Source organism: Crinia signifera, chromosome 7, assembly GCF_055691185.1.
Source record: "Crinia signifera chromosome 7, ASM5569118v1, whole genome shotgun sequence".
In the NCBI taxonomy this organism is placed as follows: Eukaryota; Metazoa; Chordata; class Amphibia; order Anura; family Myobatrachidae; genus Crinia; species Crinia signifera.
The window spans coordinates 25982347-26000914 of NC_139223.1; the positions used below are offsets into that span (position 1 = coordinate 25982347).

General features: G+C 44.1%; 1 protein-coding gene across 1 annotated transcript in view; it reads left to right on the top strand.

Moving 5' to 3' along the window:
- The window catches only part of LOC146020406 (astacin-like metalloendopeptidase), a 47626-nt gene that overhangs the window by 16234 nt on the left and 12824 nt on the right, over positions 1-18568 (top strand). The gene's annotated exons all lie outside the window — the stretch shown is intronic.

An 18568-nucleotide genomic window follows, 5' to 3' on the forward strand; every position in this document is an offset into this window, starting at 1 on the left:
TTGCTCTCAGTGTTGTAGTGATTAACCCATGGAAACCGTTTGTCAATGTCCTTGTTTTTATCAGAGGTTTTGAGTGTTTCCTCTCTCTGGCACCTCAGAGCCTTATCCTTTGCCAGTTGTAATTGTTTACCAGTCGGCCCGCGAGCTTGGCATTGCTAAAGAAAGGATCAAAAACTTTGAGGCACAACATCTACCAGCATTTCGTGCTGATACTTCTCAGAATTGGAGCAGTAAACTTGAGACACAAATTGCCTCTTATCGAAATGAACTGATCCTGTTCAAAAAAGAAAAATTAGCGAAAGTTAACGCTGACTACGAGTGCAATCGCGTTTACCAGTGGGCTAGCGGCACTAACCAACCATACAATCGTTACCGAAGACGACCGAGAACTTATAAACAGCTGTGGCAATCCGATTCATCTCAAGAAGCTGGTACCAATAGCGAGTCTGAGGGAATGACTGAAGCATCTGGAACCTCCCGAGTGACCCCTTTAGGGGATGGTCCCCGTCGCGGACGCGGCGGCAGAGGTCCAAAACCCGCAGAGGGGGCGAAAGGGCCCAAAGGGTGAGGGCGAGGACAGCCGGGGCGTCCACCACTATACAGGAAAGTGAAAGCCTGATTTACAACCTTTCTGACCATACCCTGACTGATACTGAACAGAAGGTTCTCCAGCGTGGCTTATCTTTCGTTCCCACCGTTCAACCTAATAGCATGCAGTGGTCTATTGAGAAATATAAATTGCACAGACAACTGAAATTGCATGAACATTTCAGGGGCACCAAAGCAGCTACACGCAACCCACCCTCCTCTCCTCCGGAAGATCCATTACCACCGGCTTTACAAAAATTGCAGAAACGTTCCCGATTTGATCCTATGACGAACAACTCATCCATCAAAACTTTTAATCGTATGCTTGACAGCACGATGTCTGAAGTATTGGGAATCGGGTCTCACCGCAGTGTGGTAAGCATTCTAATTTGAATAAAGTGGAGATGCAGGCATTGAGGGACCTCTCGGGGTACACTGATATCACTATCAGACCGGCCGACAAGGGCGGCGCTATAGTAGTGCAGAATCTGTCTGACTATAGAGCCGAACTGTTGAGACAATTAAACATGACTAATGTATACCAGAAGTTGGACCGGGACCCTACTGACCAGTTCAGTAAGAAACTTAATGACAGAGTGGGTAGGGCGGTCGGTGACGGATTCATCACCAATCACCTCAAATCAGCTTTGATCAATGACAACCCGGTTACCCCTATCTTGTATTCGTTACCCAAAATTCATAAATCCTTGACCTGTCCACCCGGCCGCCCTATAATATCTGCCCGTAATGGCCTGTTTCAGAAGGTATCTACTTATCTCGATGCCATGCTTCAACCATGCATTGTACAACACTCGAGACACTTACTGGACACTACTGCATTTATTAATAAACTCAGCACTATACCTCGTGTACCTGATGGAACACTGTTGTGCAGCCTTGACATTTCCAGTCTTTATACTGTAATACCTAATAAAGATGGATTGGAGGCGGTACGCAGATTGGTGACTGGAAACCCTGCATACAATGGTCCCAATATTGATTTGCTTATCGATTTGCTTGAGTTGGTGCTTACGTGCAATTTTTTCATGTTTGATGGTGTGTACTATCTGCAGGCGTCTGGCTGTGCGATGGGGTCCAATGTGGCCCCATCGTACGCCAACGCCTACATGTACATGATTGAGGATGACCTGATGATGCCTAATATACTTTTTGTCCAACATGCATTATTCTATGTAAGATATATAGACGATTTGTTTGTCTTGTGGACTGGTCCTAAAGAGAGCATTGAACAGTTTATATCTGAGCATAACAATTCCAATCATCCTGTACAATTTACGCATAATGTTAGTCATGAAAGTGTTAACTATCTCGATGTTCAGGTGAGCATCCGTGATGGTTTGATATGCACCAGATTGTTCCGTAAACCCACGGACAGAAACACCACATTACATGCTTCCAGTTTCCATCCCCCCAAACTCAAATTTTCATTGCCCTATTCCCAATTTCTCAGGGCGATCAGGATATGCTCTGATAGAGCGATCGCAATTGAACATATTGATACCATGATGGCCGATTTTTTGGTGAGGGGGTAGAGAGAGGAAACACTCAAAACCTCTGATAAAAACAAGGACATTGACAAACGGTTTCCATGGGTTAATCACTACAACACTGAGAGCAATACCATCCGCTCGGTGTCTAACTACCTATGGCCCATTGTGCAGACTGACCCCGAATTACTACTTGGGGATAAAAGATTGATGCCATGCTACAGTCGTGGCAAAAACCTCAGGGACTGGGTCATGAAAACTGACATTAGCGGACTTGACCAGCTACAATCGGTACAAGGCAATTTCCTGCAAAAAAGACCAGGTTGCTATAGGTGCCTTAATTGCATAGTGTGTAGGGCACTCATGACTGGTAGTGACTTTCCACATCCATTGACCGGCAAACGCATTCCCATTCGACATGTGGTCACATGTACCACCAAGTACATTGTGTACCTTATTATGTGCCCTTGCGGTAAAGGATATGTCGGCAAAACCGACCGCACTTTGCGGGAAAGGATTGCCGGACATAAATCGACACTACGTGCCGCTTTGCTTAGTGGACACAGCGATCAACCTGTGGCACGGCATTTTGTGAATGCCGGCCACAATATGAATCAACTTAAGTATACGATTATTGACCACGAACCAGTCAATAAACGGGGGGGTGACAGGTCACTCCGACTATTACAAAGAGAGTCCCGTTGGATTCATAGCCTGGGGACACTTGCCCCATGAGGGCTTAATGAGTCCGCAGGACTTCATTGTTTTCTGTAACACATACACAGGTACTTGCGAACCTCCCTGCTTCATGCGTACGCAGCGCTCTGTATAGCATTCTTATGTTGTTTGCGTATTATTTTTATGTTCATTTGGAAGCAGCTATCGGCTGCCACTGCATTTATTACCTTATGTACGCATTCCATTATTGTGAACTTTCTTATGTTTTTAACATGTATTGTATGCCTTTTATATTTTTCACTGTTATGTCCTTTGTTTAGATTGTTGTCCGGGCAACGGGAACGGTATGATGGCGTCATCAGTGGGCGCGTCATTCTTGACCTGAGCCGGCGGGATTACTTCACGTGGTGTGGTGTTCCTGATATAGGTATGTGCTTTCATTTATGTTTTTGCATCCTGATGAAGAAGTGAATAAAACTTCGAAAACGTTTGATCCTAACAGCGTCTATCTTACCTGATTTACCAGTCTCCGGGTGCCGCTTACTTGAGAAGTATATATATATATATATATATATATATATATATATATATATATATATATATATATATATATATATATATAAAACACAAAACTCCCAGATTTGCGCTAATTACACAATTCTATAGTTGGTCGCTTATAACACTTAGCCTCCTACTAGAGAGGCTACTATCATCCAATACCACCACAATGGTGTTAAATAGCGCCCAGTATTCCTTTGTCTTTCCTTAACTTAAATCATCCATAAACAATTTTTTTACAAATATATAAAACATTTATTAAAAATGCACTTTTTAAAACAAAAATAGTTCCTTATCAGAGGATTTTCTTTTAGACAATGGATGAGAATAACAGCCAGACGCGTTTCGTCTCACTAGGAGACTTCATCAGGGGTGCTTTACAAACATCTACAAAAAGTAGGACATATTGGTAAGCAAATACAAACAGGAAAGACATTAACATAACAATATGTACAATTTCATTTTGACACATGGTCTATAGGAAAAGAGAAAGAAAAAGAAGAAGAACAGATGGAGGTTTGCTTGGATATCCTTTAGTGGTTATATTTATTAGTTATACCATATGAATTATTGAATTGAATATTTTTTTCTATATAGAGATTTATTATATAGTTTGGAGGGGGAAGGAAGAGAGGGAGGGAGGCAGAGGTTTTAGTTAAAAATAACATATTGTAAGGAGGATATTTCATACCTTTATTGGTCTGTATGAGAATTTTCTCCTTATTTCAAAGGTTATAATTCTCTATGTAGATATTATTTGTAGTACCAAGTAAGTGAATTTTTCATTTGATGTGATCTTACTATCAATAAAGAAATATAAATTAAAACTACTGTTGTCCAGTTGTCTTTATTTTAATTGTATGAGGTTATGATCTATTTTTGTTACCTTTTATATATAGTTTTTTAGTGTGTTCTTTAATCACTCTTCTTTTAGGCAATAACTGTAGAGATATCTGTTAGATTTACAGGGGTGAGTTCATCTGCTTCACAAGAAACATAATTTATATTATTCATTGTTAAATTATAATTTTATATACATACCATATAATTTAGGACTCTAAAATTGACCGGGTATCAATACAATCAATAGAAACGTCCCATGTACGTAGATTCAACTTCAAATCAGAACTGAAATTCCAGCTTTATTCTATAAAAAAGGGCATATATATTATATATATATTTTTTTTATATATTTTATAATTAATCCCCACATAACAATATTCTTTTTGATCTTTTTACATACCTCCAATGAGCATGCAATACAGTAATCCTTTGGAATTAAATCCAATTTTTCAAGGCAGCAAATAATCCCTAATGGGTAACATATAGGATATTGTATTATAAATATATCAAAAATAGCAGGTACTATTCCCAACAAAAAATCCTAAATAGTCTAAATGGCCAATATTTACCTGGATACCACCAGCAGTAGTGTGCTCCTCTGTGTCCAATGTGCAAGTGATTTGTGTGTGTCCTGGTATCTCTATTTATAGGGAGTAACTAGTGACATCACTTCCTGTGTTTCTAATTTTTTATTTTATTTTTGTGTTAATTTTTATTTAATTTAGTTTATATAGTTTTTCCGTGTCTATATATTACTATAATTACTTGTATTCATATAGTTTTGCGCCTTATATTCATATATTAAATAGTGGTATTTAATTTTTATGTCTCTGTGCTTCTCTTTTCACTTCTATATAATCCTATTTCAGTGGTTACTTATTTCTAGCTATACTACACTAGTGCATGTGAATGTTTTATATTTTTAATAGTGAGAATATGAGAATAAGCCTTAATAGGCTTGTTTGCATTTCACCTTCGTGCTGGTGGAATGCACCTCCATTTTAGACATGCTTCATTTAATTGAATCTGCCGCCCTGATAGGTTATTTCCGCGTTCTACCGTATATCGGGTCTTCAGGTGACAACTTCCTGGCCGCTGGGTTATAGCGCTATGCGTTCCACCCATTCTCCAGGTGGAACGCACCGCCATTGGCCTTGTTAACTTCTGCCGGAGATTTACTTTCCGGCTACAGCGCTGGGTGATTGTGCTCCTCGGTGGAACGCACAGCCATTTTTTATTATTAATTATTCTCCGCTCGGGCATAGATTTTGTATTTTATATTCACTCTGTTGCTTTTTGTTATATATATATGAGCAGTAAATTCTCAACTATTTAGATGGACAAGTCCCTCGCCTAGACCAGATCAATAGATTTATATACTATGATTTAATGTTTATTTACTTTTATTATTTTATTACTCATGGGTCCTGATTAACTAGGTATTTTAAAATGATTTTTATTTAATCCCCCTTATTTTGGCAATGGGTGTTTTTAGTTTATTTTTACATGATATTTTTGCTAAGACTTCCAGGATGATTAGATTGGGAATAATGCCCACTTTACAATTTCAAATTCATTCGTTCATTACTTATTCCATATTTTAATTAAATTCATTTATACAGTTTAACCCCATTAGTATTACGAGTTCATTTATTTTACAAGTTCAAAGCAGGATGCAATTTACAATGGCAGATAGAATACATTGTATAATGGCATGTATTATTATCATTATGTTTCATCATACAATGTATTTTATATGTCATTATACAATGGGCGGTATTCAATGAGGCTGATTCGCCAGGTTTTTATGGCGATTTTGTGCTGTAAGGCGAATTTTTGACTAAAACGGTGAATCACCCTATTCAATGACCAGATAGTGAATACATTTCAAGGATTTTTTCGCCATGATTCACCGAGTAGCAATCGCTATCTTTTTATGGTGAAGTGGAATGTGAACTTTTAAAATAAAGTGTTTTGTTTTTTACATTTGGTGTAAAAAAATCAGGAATTTTATTCTGAGGAGGGGCATGATATTTTTATTCATGTGCTGTGAGCACATGAATATATATTTAATAAAAAAAAAAATATATATATATATATATATATATATATATATATATATATATATATATATTTTTTTTTTTTTTACACAGACCAGCCAGCAGGGGGCCGTAGCCGAGCCGCTCATTAGATATTCATATATTCACTGCACCCGATCATTACATATGCATGATCGGGTGTAGTGAATATACCCGGTCCCCTGCTGGCAGCCCCGGGGGGGCAGCCTGTGCTGCCTGGCACCCGGGGAGCCCACTTCCCCCCCACAAATGTTCTGGGGCAGGCAGGGAGACTTCCATCTCCCTGCCTGCCGCCGTCCTCAGGCTCCCTGCGGCGTCCGCCGCAGGAGCTCAAATTGGCCGGTCAGGGGCAGCGAGTCCCTGACTCGTTGAATACTGGAGCCGGCGAGGCTCCGGAACGCGGCGGGCAGTGGCGAATGTGCAGCAAATCCTAAACAGGCTTCGCTGCACGTCGTCAGTATTCTCATTGAATACTGCCCAATGTATTCTATCTGCCATTGTAAATTGCATCCTGCTTTGAACTTGTAATATAAATGAACTCGTAATACTAATATAGTTAAACTGTGTTAAAATGAATTTCAGTAAAATTTGGAATAAGTAATGAACGAATGAATTTGAAATTGTAAAGTGGGCATTATTCCCAATCTAATCATCCTGGAAGTCGTAGCAAAAATATCATGTAAAAATAAACTAAAAACACCCATTGCCAAAATAAGGGAGATTAAATAAAAATCATTTTAAAATACCTAGTTAATCAGGACCCATGAGTAATAAAATAATAAAAGTAAATAAACATTAAATCATAGTATATAAATCTATTGATCTGGTCTAGGCGAGGGACTTGTCCATCTAAATAGTTGAGGATATACTGCTCATATATGTAACAATAAGCAACGGAGTGAATATAAAATACAAAATCTATGCCCGAGCGGAGAATAATTAATAATAATAAAAAATGGCTGTGCATTCCACCCAGGAGGACGAGTGGAACTCACAATCACCCAGCGCTGTAGCCGGAAAGTAAATCTCCGGCAGAAGTTAACAAGGCCAATGGCGGTGCGTTCCACCCGGAGAATGGCGCTATAACCCAGCGGCCAGGAAGTTGTCACCTGAAGACATATGCATTCCACCCGATATACGGTGGAACACGGAAATATCCTATCAGGGCGGCAGATTCAATTAAATGAAGCATGTCTAAAATGGAGGTGCGTTCCACCAGCAAGAAGGTGGAATGCAAACAAGCCTATTAAGGCTTATTCCCATATTCCCACTATTAAAAATATAAAACATTCACATGCACTAGTGTAGTATAGCTAGAAATAAGTAACCACTGAAATAGGATTATATAGAACTGAAAATAGAAGCACAGAGACATAAACATAGAACACCACTATTTAATATATGAATATAAGGCACAAAACTATATGAATACAAGTAATTATAGTAATATATAGACACGGAAAAACTATATAAACTAAATTAAATAAAAATTAACACAAAAATAAAAATAAAATAAAAAATACAAAATTAGAAACACAGGAAGTGATGTCACTAGTTACTCCCTATAAATAGAGATACCAGGACACACACAAATCACTTGCACATTGGACACAGAGGAGCACACTACTGCTGGTGGTAACCAGGTAAATATTGGCCATTTAGACTATTTAGGATCTTTTGTTGGGAATAGTGCCTGCTATTTTTGATATATTTCTAATCAGGGCTATTTTTCAGTAGGCTCCAGCAGGAACTGAGACCCTTATTCTAGTTCACTCTTTCTGACAAAATATTTCTTAGATGGACAAAACCATGTGCACTGCAGAGTGAACTAGAATAAGGGTCTCAGTTTCTGCTGGAGCCTACTGAAAAAATAGCCCTGTTTATAATTTAATATCCTATATGTTACCCATTAGGGATTACTTGCTGCCTTGAAAAATTGGATTTAATTCCAAAGGATTACTCTATTGCATGCTCATTGGAGGTATGTAAAAAGATCAAAAAGAATATTTTTATGTGGGGATTAATTATAAAATATAAAAAAATAATAATAATAATAATATATGCCCTTACCCCCCCTTTTTAATAGAATAAAGCTGGAATTTCAGTTCTGATTTGAAGTTGAATCTACATATATGGGATGTTTCTATTGATTGTATTGATTGTATTGATACCCGGTCAATTTTAGAGTCCTAAATTAATTGGTATGTATATAAAATTATAATTTAACAATGAATAATATAAATTAAGTTTCTTGTGAAGCAGATGAACTCACCACTGTAAATCTAACAGATATCTCTACAGTTATTGCCTAAAAGAAGAGTGATTAACCCCTTCCCGACATTTGACGTATATATACGTCATGGCCGGGATGTACTTCCCGACACATGACGTATATATACGTCATGGCTTTAAACGGTCACCGCGTCCAGAGACGCGGTGACAGAGGGATGATGTCTGCTGTCCCTGACAGCAGACATCCTCCCTCATTGCCCAGGGGGGGTAGCGATACCCCCCGTCTTGGGCGATCGCTGCTATTGGCTGTTCAAAAGTGAACAGCCAAAACTAGCGTTAAACTGCGTATAGTGTAAAATTTAGACTCTGCTGCCCCCTAGTGTCCAAAAAAAATAAAGGAGGTTAAAATAATGATTTTTTAATAAAGTATAGATATGGTCTTTGTTAGTTATTAACTATTTTGAGTGGTATGATTATTTGTCTCACAAGCAGAAAATGTAACATTTTGCAAATAGCAAAATGTTCCATTTTTTTACGACATTTTGGTATTTTTCACAAAAAAAAAAAAAATTGTATCGACCAAAATTTACCACTAATTTAAAGTACAATGTGTCACGGGAAAACAATCTCAAAATCACTGGGATAAGTAAAAGCAAAAAAAAGTTATCCCCACTTAAGTGATACATGTCAGATTTGAAAAAAAAGGCCTCTGTCAGGAAGGCAAAAACATGCTGCGGCGGGAAAGGGTTAAAGAACACACTAAAAAATATTTAATTCAATAATTCATATGGTATAACTAATAAATATAACCACTAAAGGATATCCAAGAAAACCTCCATCTGTTCTTCTTTTTCTTTCTCTTTTCCTGTAGACCATGTGTCAAAATGAAATTGTACATATTGTTATGTTAATGTCTTTCCTGTTTGTATTTGTTTACCAATATGTCCTACTTTTTGTAGATGTTTGTAAAGTACCCCTGATGAAGTCTCCTAGTGAGACGAAACGTGTCGGGCTGTTATTCTCATCCATTGTCTATAAGAAAATCCTTTGACAAGGAACTATTTTTGTTTTAAAAAGTGTATTTTTAATAAATGTTTTATATATTTGTAAAAAATTTGTTTATGGATGATTTAAGTTAAGGAAATATATATATATATATATATATATATATATATATATATATATATATATATATATATATATATATATATATATATATGCTCCTGCCTCCAATCTCTGTTTTTGCAGGTCCCTATATCTATATCCAGCAAGTTTGAATCAGATCAGCGTCCCTGCAAAACTTGCTTTCACTTTGGTCAGCAGAATCGACAAGTGTATCCTAAAAAAGAGACTGTGGACCTAATGATTTTTTCTGTGTCCTGATTCATTGCAGGTGTCAGCGCACCTATTCCACCCTTCTTGCTTATATATATATATATATATATATATATATATATATATATATATATATATATATATAATCTTATATATTTGGCTACATCTGTCACTCAATGTGTGAGTGTGTCTATAACGCTGGGTCGAGACTCTGACTCCGCCCACACACACATAGTGACAGAGAACCAGCCCACAGTGCCAGACACCCTGTGCCTTTCCATGCTGCCAGGCAAAGACACTGCTACACCACAGCCACCAGGTGAGCGGCAGGTCTGCCTGCACCCCCCCCCCCCGGACACCCGCAACCCACCCTCCTGCGATTCTCCCCCCGGCACCCCCCCGCGCGATTCGCGGGCCCGTCCCCACCCCCGCGATACGCGTGGCCCCCGCACCCCCCCACGATTCACGGCAACCCCCCCCCCGCGACCACCCCTCCCGCGATTCACGGGCACCCCCTCCCGCAATTCGCGCGCCCCCCTCCCGTGATTCACGGGCACCCCCTCCCGCAATTCACGCCACCCCCCCAGCCCCCCTCCCGCAATTTTCCCCGCACCCCGCAATTCGCAGACCCCCCCGCCACTCCTGCGATTCACGGGCCACACCCACCCGCGCGATTCGCGTCACCCCCACAACCCCCTCCCATGATTCGCGGCACCCCCCCACCGCGACCCCCCTTCCCGCAATTCGCAGGCGACTCCCGTGATAAGCGGCACCCCCGTGCCCCCCTCCCGTTATTCGCTGACCCCCCCTACCCCGATTCACAGCACCCCCTGCGCCCCCACTCCCGCGATTCGTGGACCCCCCGCACCCCCCTCCCGTGATTCACGCCCCCCTCCCACGATTCGCGGCACCCCCCTCCCACGATTCGCGGCACCCCCCTCCCGCGATTCAGGGTGCCCCACGCACCTCCATTTCTGTGATTTACGGACCCCCCGTGCCCCCCTCCCGTGAGTCAGCATCGGGGGCTAGTTCCTGAAAGCGTTGCCACTGGAAGCGAAAAAAGGGCATCAGCCACCTCGTTTTCGACCCCGGGCACGTGTCGCGCCCTGAACAATATGTTGAAGCGCAAACATTGAAGAAACAGATGGCTCAACACGCGCAGCACAACAAGCGACTTGGTTGTTAATGGCATGAAACGCCCCTAAATTATCACACCAGAAAAGCAGACTCCTGTTTGCCAGGCGAGGCCCCCAGATTTCCATGGAAACCATAATGGGGAACAACTCCAACAGCAGCAAGTCACGCGTCAGGCCCGACTCAAACCAACCAGGGGGCCAAGGAGCAACACACCAACTATCAGCTAAAAAACAACAGAAACCAGTGGAACCTGCGGCATCAGTGAACAACTGCAACTGAAGATTGTCCACTACCGGAGCTAACCAGATCCGCACACCGTTGAAATGCTGGAGGAATGCAGCCCAGACCTCAAGGTCTCGCCTGATCTAGCTCGACAGGCAGACTAGGTGATGCGCTCTGGCCACCCCAGCAGTGGCACGTTCCAACTTCCTACAAAACAACCTGCCCATAGGGATAACTTTGCAGGCGAAATTCAGCTGCCCCAGCAAAGACTGAGCTTGACATAATGGGACTTTTCTGGCTTGGCGACACACTTCTATGGCCTCCCCGAGTTTTGTGACCTTATCCAGTGGCAGCGAGCAAAGCCCCTGCACTGAGTCAATCTGGATCCCCAGAAAGGAAAGGCACGTGACAGGGCCCTCCGTTTTCTCTTCCGCAATCGGAACCCCGAATTGATGGAAAAGAGAACGGATATTTTCTAGGATGGCCGCACAACGGGTGGACCCAGCCGGCCCCACACACAGAAAGTCGTCGAGGTAATGAGCGATCCCGCTCTCCCCTGACGACTGCTCCACACACCAATGCAAAAAGGTACTGAACCTTTCAAAAAAGGCACAGGATACTGAACACCCCATCGGCAAGCATTTGTCGATGAAATACTCCTCTAATATGCGAAAGCCCATTAACCTGAAAGCTTTGGGGTGCAATGGGAGCAGCCGGAACGCGGACTCAACATCGATTTTAGCCATAAGGGCCCCTGCGCCGAACGACCTAACCATAGCCAGAGCGTCGTCAAATGACTGATAAGCCACTGAACAGCACGCTTCCGGGATGGCGTCATTGACAGAGAAACCCGCAGGGTTTCGCCAGAGACCTTCTTGGGCACGACTCCTACCGTGGAGATAACCAAGCCATCAACTAGGGGCTGATCGAAAGGGCCAGCCATACGCCCCAACTGTAACTTTTTGTCCACTTTATCCCTTAACACTTCAGGGAGTGAACGAGCAGACTGCAGGTTTCTGAAGGAGCCCCCTCTAACTACGCCCTGAACTGGCAACTGGAACCCCTGACTAAAACCCTGAAACAAAAACTCTGCAGTCGCCCTATCTGGGTATCGGCTAAGCCAGCCGGCCATCGCCTCGACCCTAACCGGGGTATGAGCCCTATCGAGGGTTCCCGGAGGGACCCGCCTTGGAGGAACCTGCGCCCGCCCCTCTACCGGGGCGGCCCCCCCGAAAGCAATTGGAGGCTGGGTGGTTCCCGGAACAATTGATGCAGACATGTTTAAACCTGCATTTCTGTCCCAGCTGGCAAGAGGAGTTGTTATAGGCATAACCTGTTCCCGCAGGCCTGGCCCCAGGCGCAGGACGTTGTGCCTGTGGGGTGCCCGGTGAAACCCTGGGAGCAGTGGAGGGGGCCGCGGCCGCGGCTGCCGCTGTAGCTACTCCCTCGACTGCACTCAGATGGACCCTGACCACTTCCATCCACACCTCCCCATCCTTACACCCCAGGTCCAATATGTGCAAGCAATCCTGCTTGCGTCGAAACTGCTCATCGTAAGTACGCCAAGCAGTGCCCCCATACTTGAGGTGCATGTCATGGACCATATGGATGTACCTTATGACATTCATATGCTCCTCTGGCCTGTCCTCCAGGTAGCAGGCTGCGAAGACGCAGAAACCTGCCAGCCAATTATCGTAGGAGCGGTATGCCTCTGCCCCTATCCCCCCTTTACCCTTGGCCTCTTTAAATGCCTTTTTGGACTCCTCCGTAAGGCTAAACACATCCACAAAATCTCCTTTCTGAATTTTAATCCTACAGCTCTCTCTAAGGCCCCTCAACACTGCCGTGTAGTCACAGTGCACCACCCGGGATGGTTACGCCTCTTGCGTTGCCTACGTGATAAGGCCGCCTTCTTCCTCCGTTTTGTCCCCTGCGCCAAGCGCCCTGCGGCCTTCTTAGCATACTTGGCGGCCCGCTTGCGGGCCTTCGCCGTGCTGCCGTGGTCAGACCCACCGGCAGAAGAAGAGGTGGATCGGGTACCCTGGGAACTGCCTGAAGACCCCCAAGAAGCAGACCCTTCCCTGGCTGGGCTGCTTAGCCACCTGCCGACTCTGGCTGAGCAGCCCAGGTATCATCATCCGTGTCGGCATCGCCAGCCGTGTCGACCTCCTCATCGACAACATCGTCGACATCGGGGAAATCCTCCTCCATGGCCGTATCATACTCATCCGGGACGGGGGCTGAGCGGCCTGAGGCCCGGCGTGAGGGACCCCGCCTACTGGCCCGCCGTGGGGTGGAATCAACGGTATTGGGGTTACAGGCAGACCTCCCCCCCATCACCGCTACTGCGTCCCCCATATCCTGGATGGCCCGCATGAACTGGGAGCAACCCCGGGGGACACCCCTACTGGCCGAAGCAGGTGACCCCCTACTAGCACCATCACCCCTCGCGTCCCGTGGCATTGCCTGCACCAAAGGAGCCAGAGCCCCAGCAACCGAGGACCAAGCAGCAGAGAGGGCATCAGGGTCAAAGGCCATGTCGGCAGATCCCACCGCAGGGCCCCGACCAGTCCTCCGACCGTGTCGACCCCCGCGGGCGGAGCTTCTGCCCCGAGCATGTCTAGAACGCCCAGGACCCCCCTCCGCAGCGTCACCCCCGGCAAGCCGGGACCTATTGCCCAGCAAGGTGGGCATATATGGCCTCGGGGACCCCGGTGGGGAATCCCTCGCTATTCCCAGATACAGCCGTGCCCCCACACCTCCCCGAGCCCTAGCTGGCGTGTGCGCAAGCAATGCCCTTCGAGCCCCAGCAGCAGGCTCGGAGCTCTGAATGAGGCCCCTATCAGGCAGAGGAGACACGCTCCTCTGGGACCCCGCAGATTCACCCCTCCCGGGACCCCTCCGCTGACTCCTAGCAGGGGCCGGGCCGGGGGAGCTGAGGCAGCATTAGGCCCCCGCCCACCTGGGACGCACGCCACGACGCGGCTCCACGCCGCCCACCAGCCGACCCGGAGGAGGCTGCAGCCGCACCCACAGCCCGGGGGCTTGGGCTAGCAGACACAGCCCTCCTCACACGCCGACCTGCAGACGCCGTTGCCGCAGGCGACCGCGCGGTAAGCGCGGCAGCGGGCAGCTGGGCATCCTCAGCAAAACGGGCAGGCAGCCTGGCAGAACGCCGTGGGCGTGGGGACCGTGAGGACATGCTAGCAGAGGGAAAGGTGCTTAAATTAGGACAAGTGGGAGCTCAAGGGAGAAACGTCAACTCACCAAAATCTCAGCAGGAAAGAGAGGAAGACTCCTCCCTTTCCTGACCCCATATTCAGCTAGCTCTGCCATTCCCAAGCACCTTATTGGATCCCCGAGTCACATGCTCCCTAATGGTCACACACACAGCCTGGGATGTTTAACCCATTCCATGCCTAGTGCTGGCATTACATTAATCCGTTGACGCTGTGTTATGGTGTGATTAAGGGCTAACTGCAGCGCTGGTGAGTATATGTTCCAGATTTTCTGTAGGGTATGCAGAGGAATATTAAACAGTTCTTGAGGAAAAAAAATATATATGATCCTTGCACTTTTCTTAAAACAGCCAATACTTTATTTCCACCAACCAAATCAGAGAAACAATTTCCTCTTTAAGGAAAAAATAATAAAAAATGCTAAAATTGCAATACACATTTAAAAACAGTTATTTCCACTTGAACAGAGTTTTACTTTGAGCTCACCGGATCTCCAGGGGAAGCAATTTTTCTCTCCTCTCCACCTAATGTTATAAATCCACTTTTCACACTAGGACTCCTTTTCTGGACGTCGCACTGCCACTGCGACTGTCCTTCAGATTATTATTTTTTCCTTAAAGAGGAAATTTTTTCTCTGATTTGGTTGGTGGAAATAAAGTATTGGCTGTTTTAAGAAAAGAGAGTGGAGTGGTGTTTCTGGGTTCTGTGCGCTTAATAAAACAAATGCAGCTTAACACACATTACAATGAGTTACATCCAAATACACTCAAAATACAATAGAAGTGGAAGAAAAGATGTTTTGTGTGTCCAGCGCCTATGCTGTTCCCATACACTTTTCACACCAAATGTGAATGGTAAAATGATACAGTCACCATCAATCAGTCCGTCTTTGTAGTAAATGGATCGGGGGTGGTGATGGTTTCAGATGACGTCCTCACACTCTCCACGGTATATATGAAATACAATTGGAGCACAAAATAGAGCAAATACGTTTGATAAACAAAGTATTTTAATATAAAAGTTGCACTTACAATTTGGACGAAAAAACAGACATGAATAGGATTTCTTTGGCAAAGCAGCAACCAATGATGGAGATGCAGGGTAACCACAGCAGCACAGGGTCCGGACCAGTCACTACTGTGAGCCCCGTATGGAGGGCCGGTTCGCCCAGAGGAAATCCAGTTCAGGTAAAAACCACACTTAACGCGTATCGGTATAAAAACTTCTGATGATTGCTATAGTTAGCAAACTTAGTTAGAGCTTGTCCTCTAACTTTACCTTGAAGCATAGGGTACCAGTTACTACACTATTCCCTCTTCTATTCAACCATTTTTTCATGTATTTTTCATGTATGTATTATAATTGATTGTTCACTCGATGTCACGCACCATTTTTTCTCACTGTTTATATCGTTTTGCCTCACATTTTGTTCAGCGTCCTCTTACAATGTTTGTTGTTACCATGGATGCTGGTTCTACGCACTGTGACTCGCCACTAGTATTGACATTATGCTTGTTTATCTTGGTTACCATGGCACTAATCACTCGTCTGCCTCCCCTAGCAGCTCGCCCCACGTGACCCCAGGACGGAGCCTCTGCGATGCTCAGGTTTGACTACCCCGTGTGCAGCGGTGACGTCACCAGCAAGCGATTGCACCCGGAAACCATGCCTGGCGGTCGCGCTGTGAGAGCTTTCTGCAGGAGGGGGTAAGTATGTCTCTAGCTTATAAATTGTTGTCTGACACTCTGTATGGTTATTCACTGTTACTGTCCTGACGACGGGGGCGACCCCGAAACGTTGACGACGCATATGACTGTTTAATAAACCAGTCCACTGTTTTCACCAAGTTGGAGTCCCCGAGTGCCCTCTTTCCTGTACTTGTATATTGGGACTGCAAGGTTCCTAACTGCAGGCACCGGGGCAAGCTACGCCAGGTTCCACCTAAGCCCGGGAGTGCCAGTTCTCTTGGACTGTATATATATATATATATATATATATATATATATATATATATATATATATATATATATATAACGTTGGTTTTCAAATAAATGAAGACTGGAGGCGGCACTCTCAGTGAAACAGGCAAAACTTGTATTCAAATCATGTGGTAAACATCACAGTGAAAAACGATGTCAGCATATACGTGTCGACAGTTTCGAGGCTTGCGCCCCTTCCTCAGGACCGCTGACTGCGCAACATAGCTTCAACAGCAAACAGTGGAGTGCAGAAAACAACTGACATGCAAAACATCTTGGTTTAAATAGATAAGCACACTTACGTGATCTTTGGTGCTCACTGTGCAGCGGGGCTGGCTTCCGGCAGCGTCATCACGTGACAGCCGACGTCAGTCTGTTGTCACGGTAACCCGCCGGCGTCTGCTCAAGCTGAAGTACGGCTATTGAAAGGGGTCATTTTCAGAGTGTGTTTCCTGTAGTGGATACGAGGGCGCACATTTCAGTGAAATAACAAAGGTGCATGATGCTAAAGGGACGAAGTGCTTATATATAAAGGACTTTAAAATAAGGAATGGGCTATATGGCAGTATTACTCATGTCATATGTCAGATCACGTTAATGTGCTTAATCTGACATTACAAATCACAACCTGCAATACACGTAACAATGTTGCTTAATCGGTTAGCTGTGGTTGTTTCAATCACAGGAGTACATCAATCAATGTGGTAGACTCTTTCGTATCAACATCAGAATTTCTACTCACTATAATTATAATTATGATTATTAGTGTCAGGTGGCGTGCATACATTGCACTTTTTATCTCCTGAAGTGATGTCTATATGGAGAACCATAAATGAGGTGTCTTTTTACATAGAAGTTCCAGTGGTGGGCAAATCGACATCTGTGTGAATTTATGGTTCTCCATATAGACATCACTTCAGGAGATAAAAAGTGCAATGTATGCACGCCACCTGACACTAATAATCATAATTATAATTATAGTGAGTAGAAATTCTGATGTTGATACGAAAGAGTCTACCACATTGATTGATGTACTCCTGTGATTGAAACAACCACAGCTAACCGATTAAGCAACATTGTTACGTGTATTGCAGATTGTGATTTGTAATGTCAGATTAAGCACATTAACGTGATCTGACATATGACATGAGTAATACTGCCATATAGCCCGTTCCTTATTTTAAAGTCCTTTATATATAAGCACTTCGTCACTTTAGCATCATGCACCTTTGTTATTTCACTGAAATGTGCGCCCTCGTATCCACTACAGGAAACGCACTCTGAAAATGACCCCTTTCAATAGCCGTACTTCAGCTTGAGCAGACGCCGGCGGGTTACCGTGACAACAGACTGACGTCGGCTGTCACGTGATGACGCTGCCGGAAGCCAGCCCCGCTGCACAGTGAGCACCAAAGATCACGTAAGTGTGCTTATCTATTTAAACCAAGATGTTTTACATGTCAGTTGTTTTCTGCACTTCACTGTTTGCTGTTGAAGCTATGTTGCGCAGTCAGCGGTCCTGAGGAAGGGGCGCAAGCCTCGAAACTGTCGACACGTATATGCTGACATCGTTTTTCACTGTGATGTTTACCACATGATTTGAATACAAGTTTTGCCTGTTTCACTGAGAGTGCCGCCTCCAGTCTTCATTTATTTGAAAACCAACGTTGTATTATTGTTGTGGAAGGCACCTCCCCGATACTTCTGGATGTACCAAGTGCCGGTCGTCACCCCCCTATATATATATATATATATATATATATATATATATATATATATATATATATATATATATATATATATATATATATATCTCGGCAATGGCTAGGTTGACAATTGCTAGAGTCAATTTTTTGTCCCGAATGTCGACATGGATAACGTTTCAGTGCACCACGTCCCCTGTAATGGTGCGCTGCACTCGCCATGCTACATTGACGGTGCCTCACTGCACATTCTCCCTCCACACACTAGCGGATGGCACGGCTTTAAATCCCACCAGTCAGCACACAAAAGAAAAGAAGTGAAAAACCCATGTCGACATTTTGTCTGTCGACCTAGCGATTGTCGTCCTTCCAACCATGTCGACCTTAGTCAAGTCGACCTATTTTATGTGTCGACTTCAGCCATGTCGACCTTCAGTTGTCAACCCGATGCATGTCGACCTTATATAT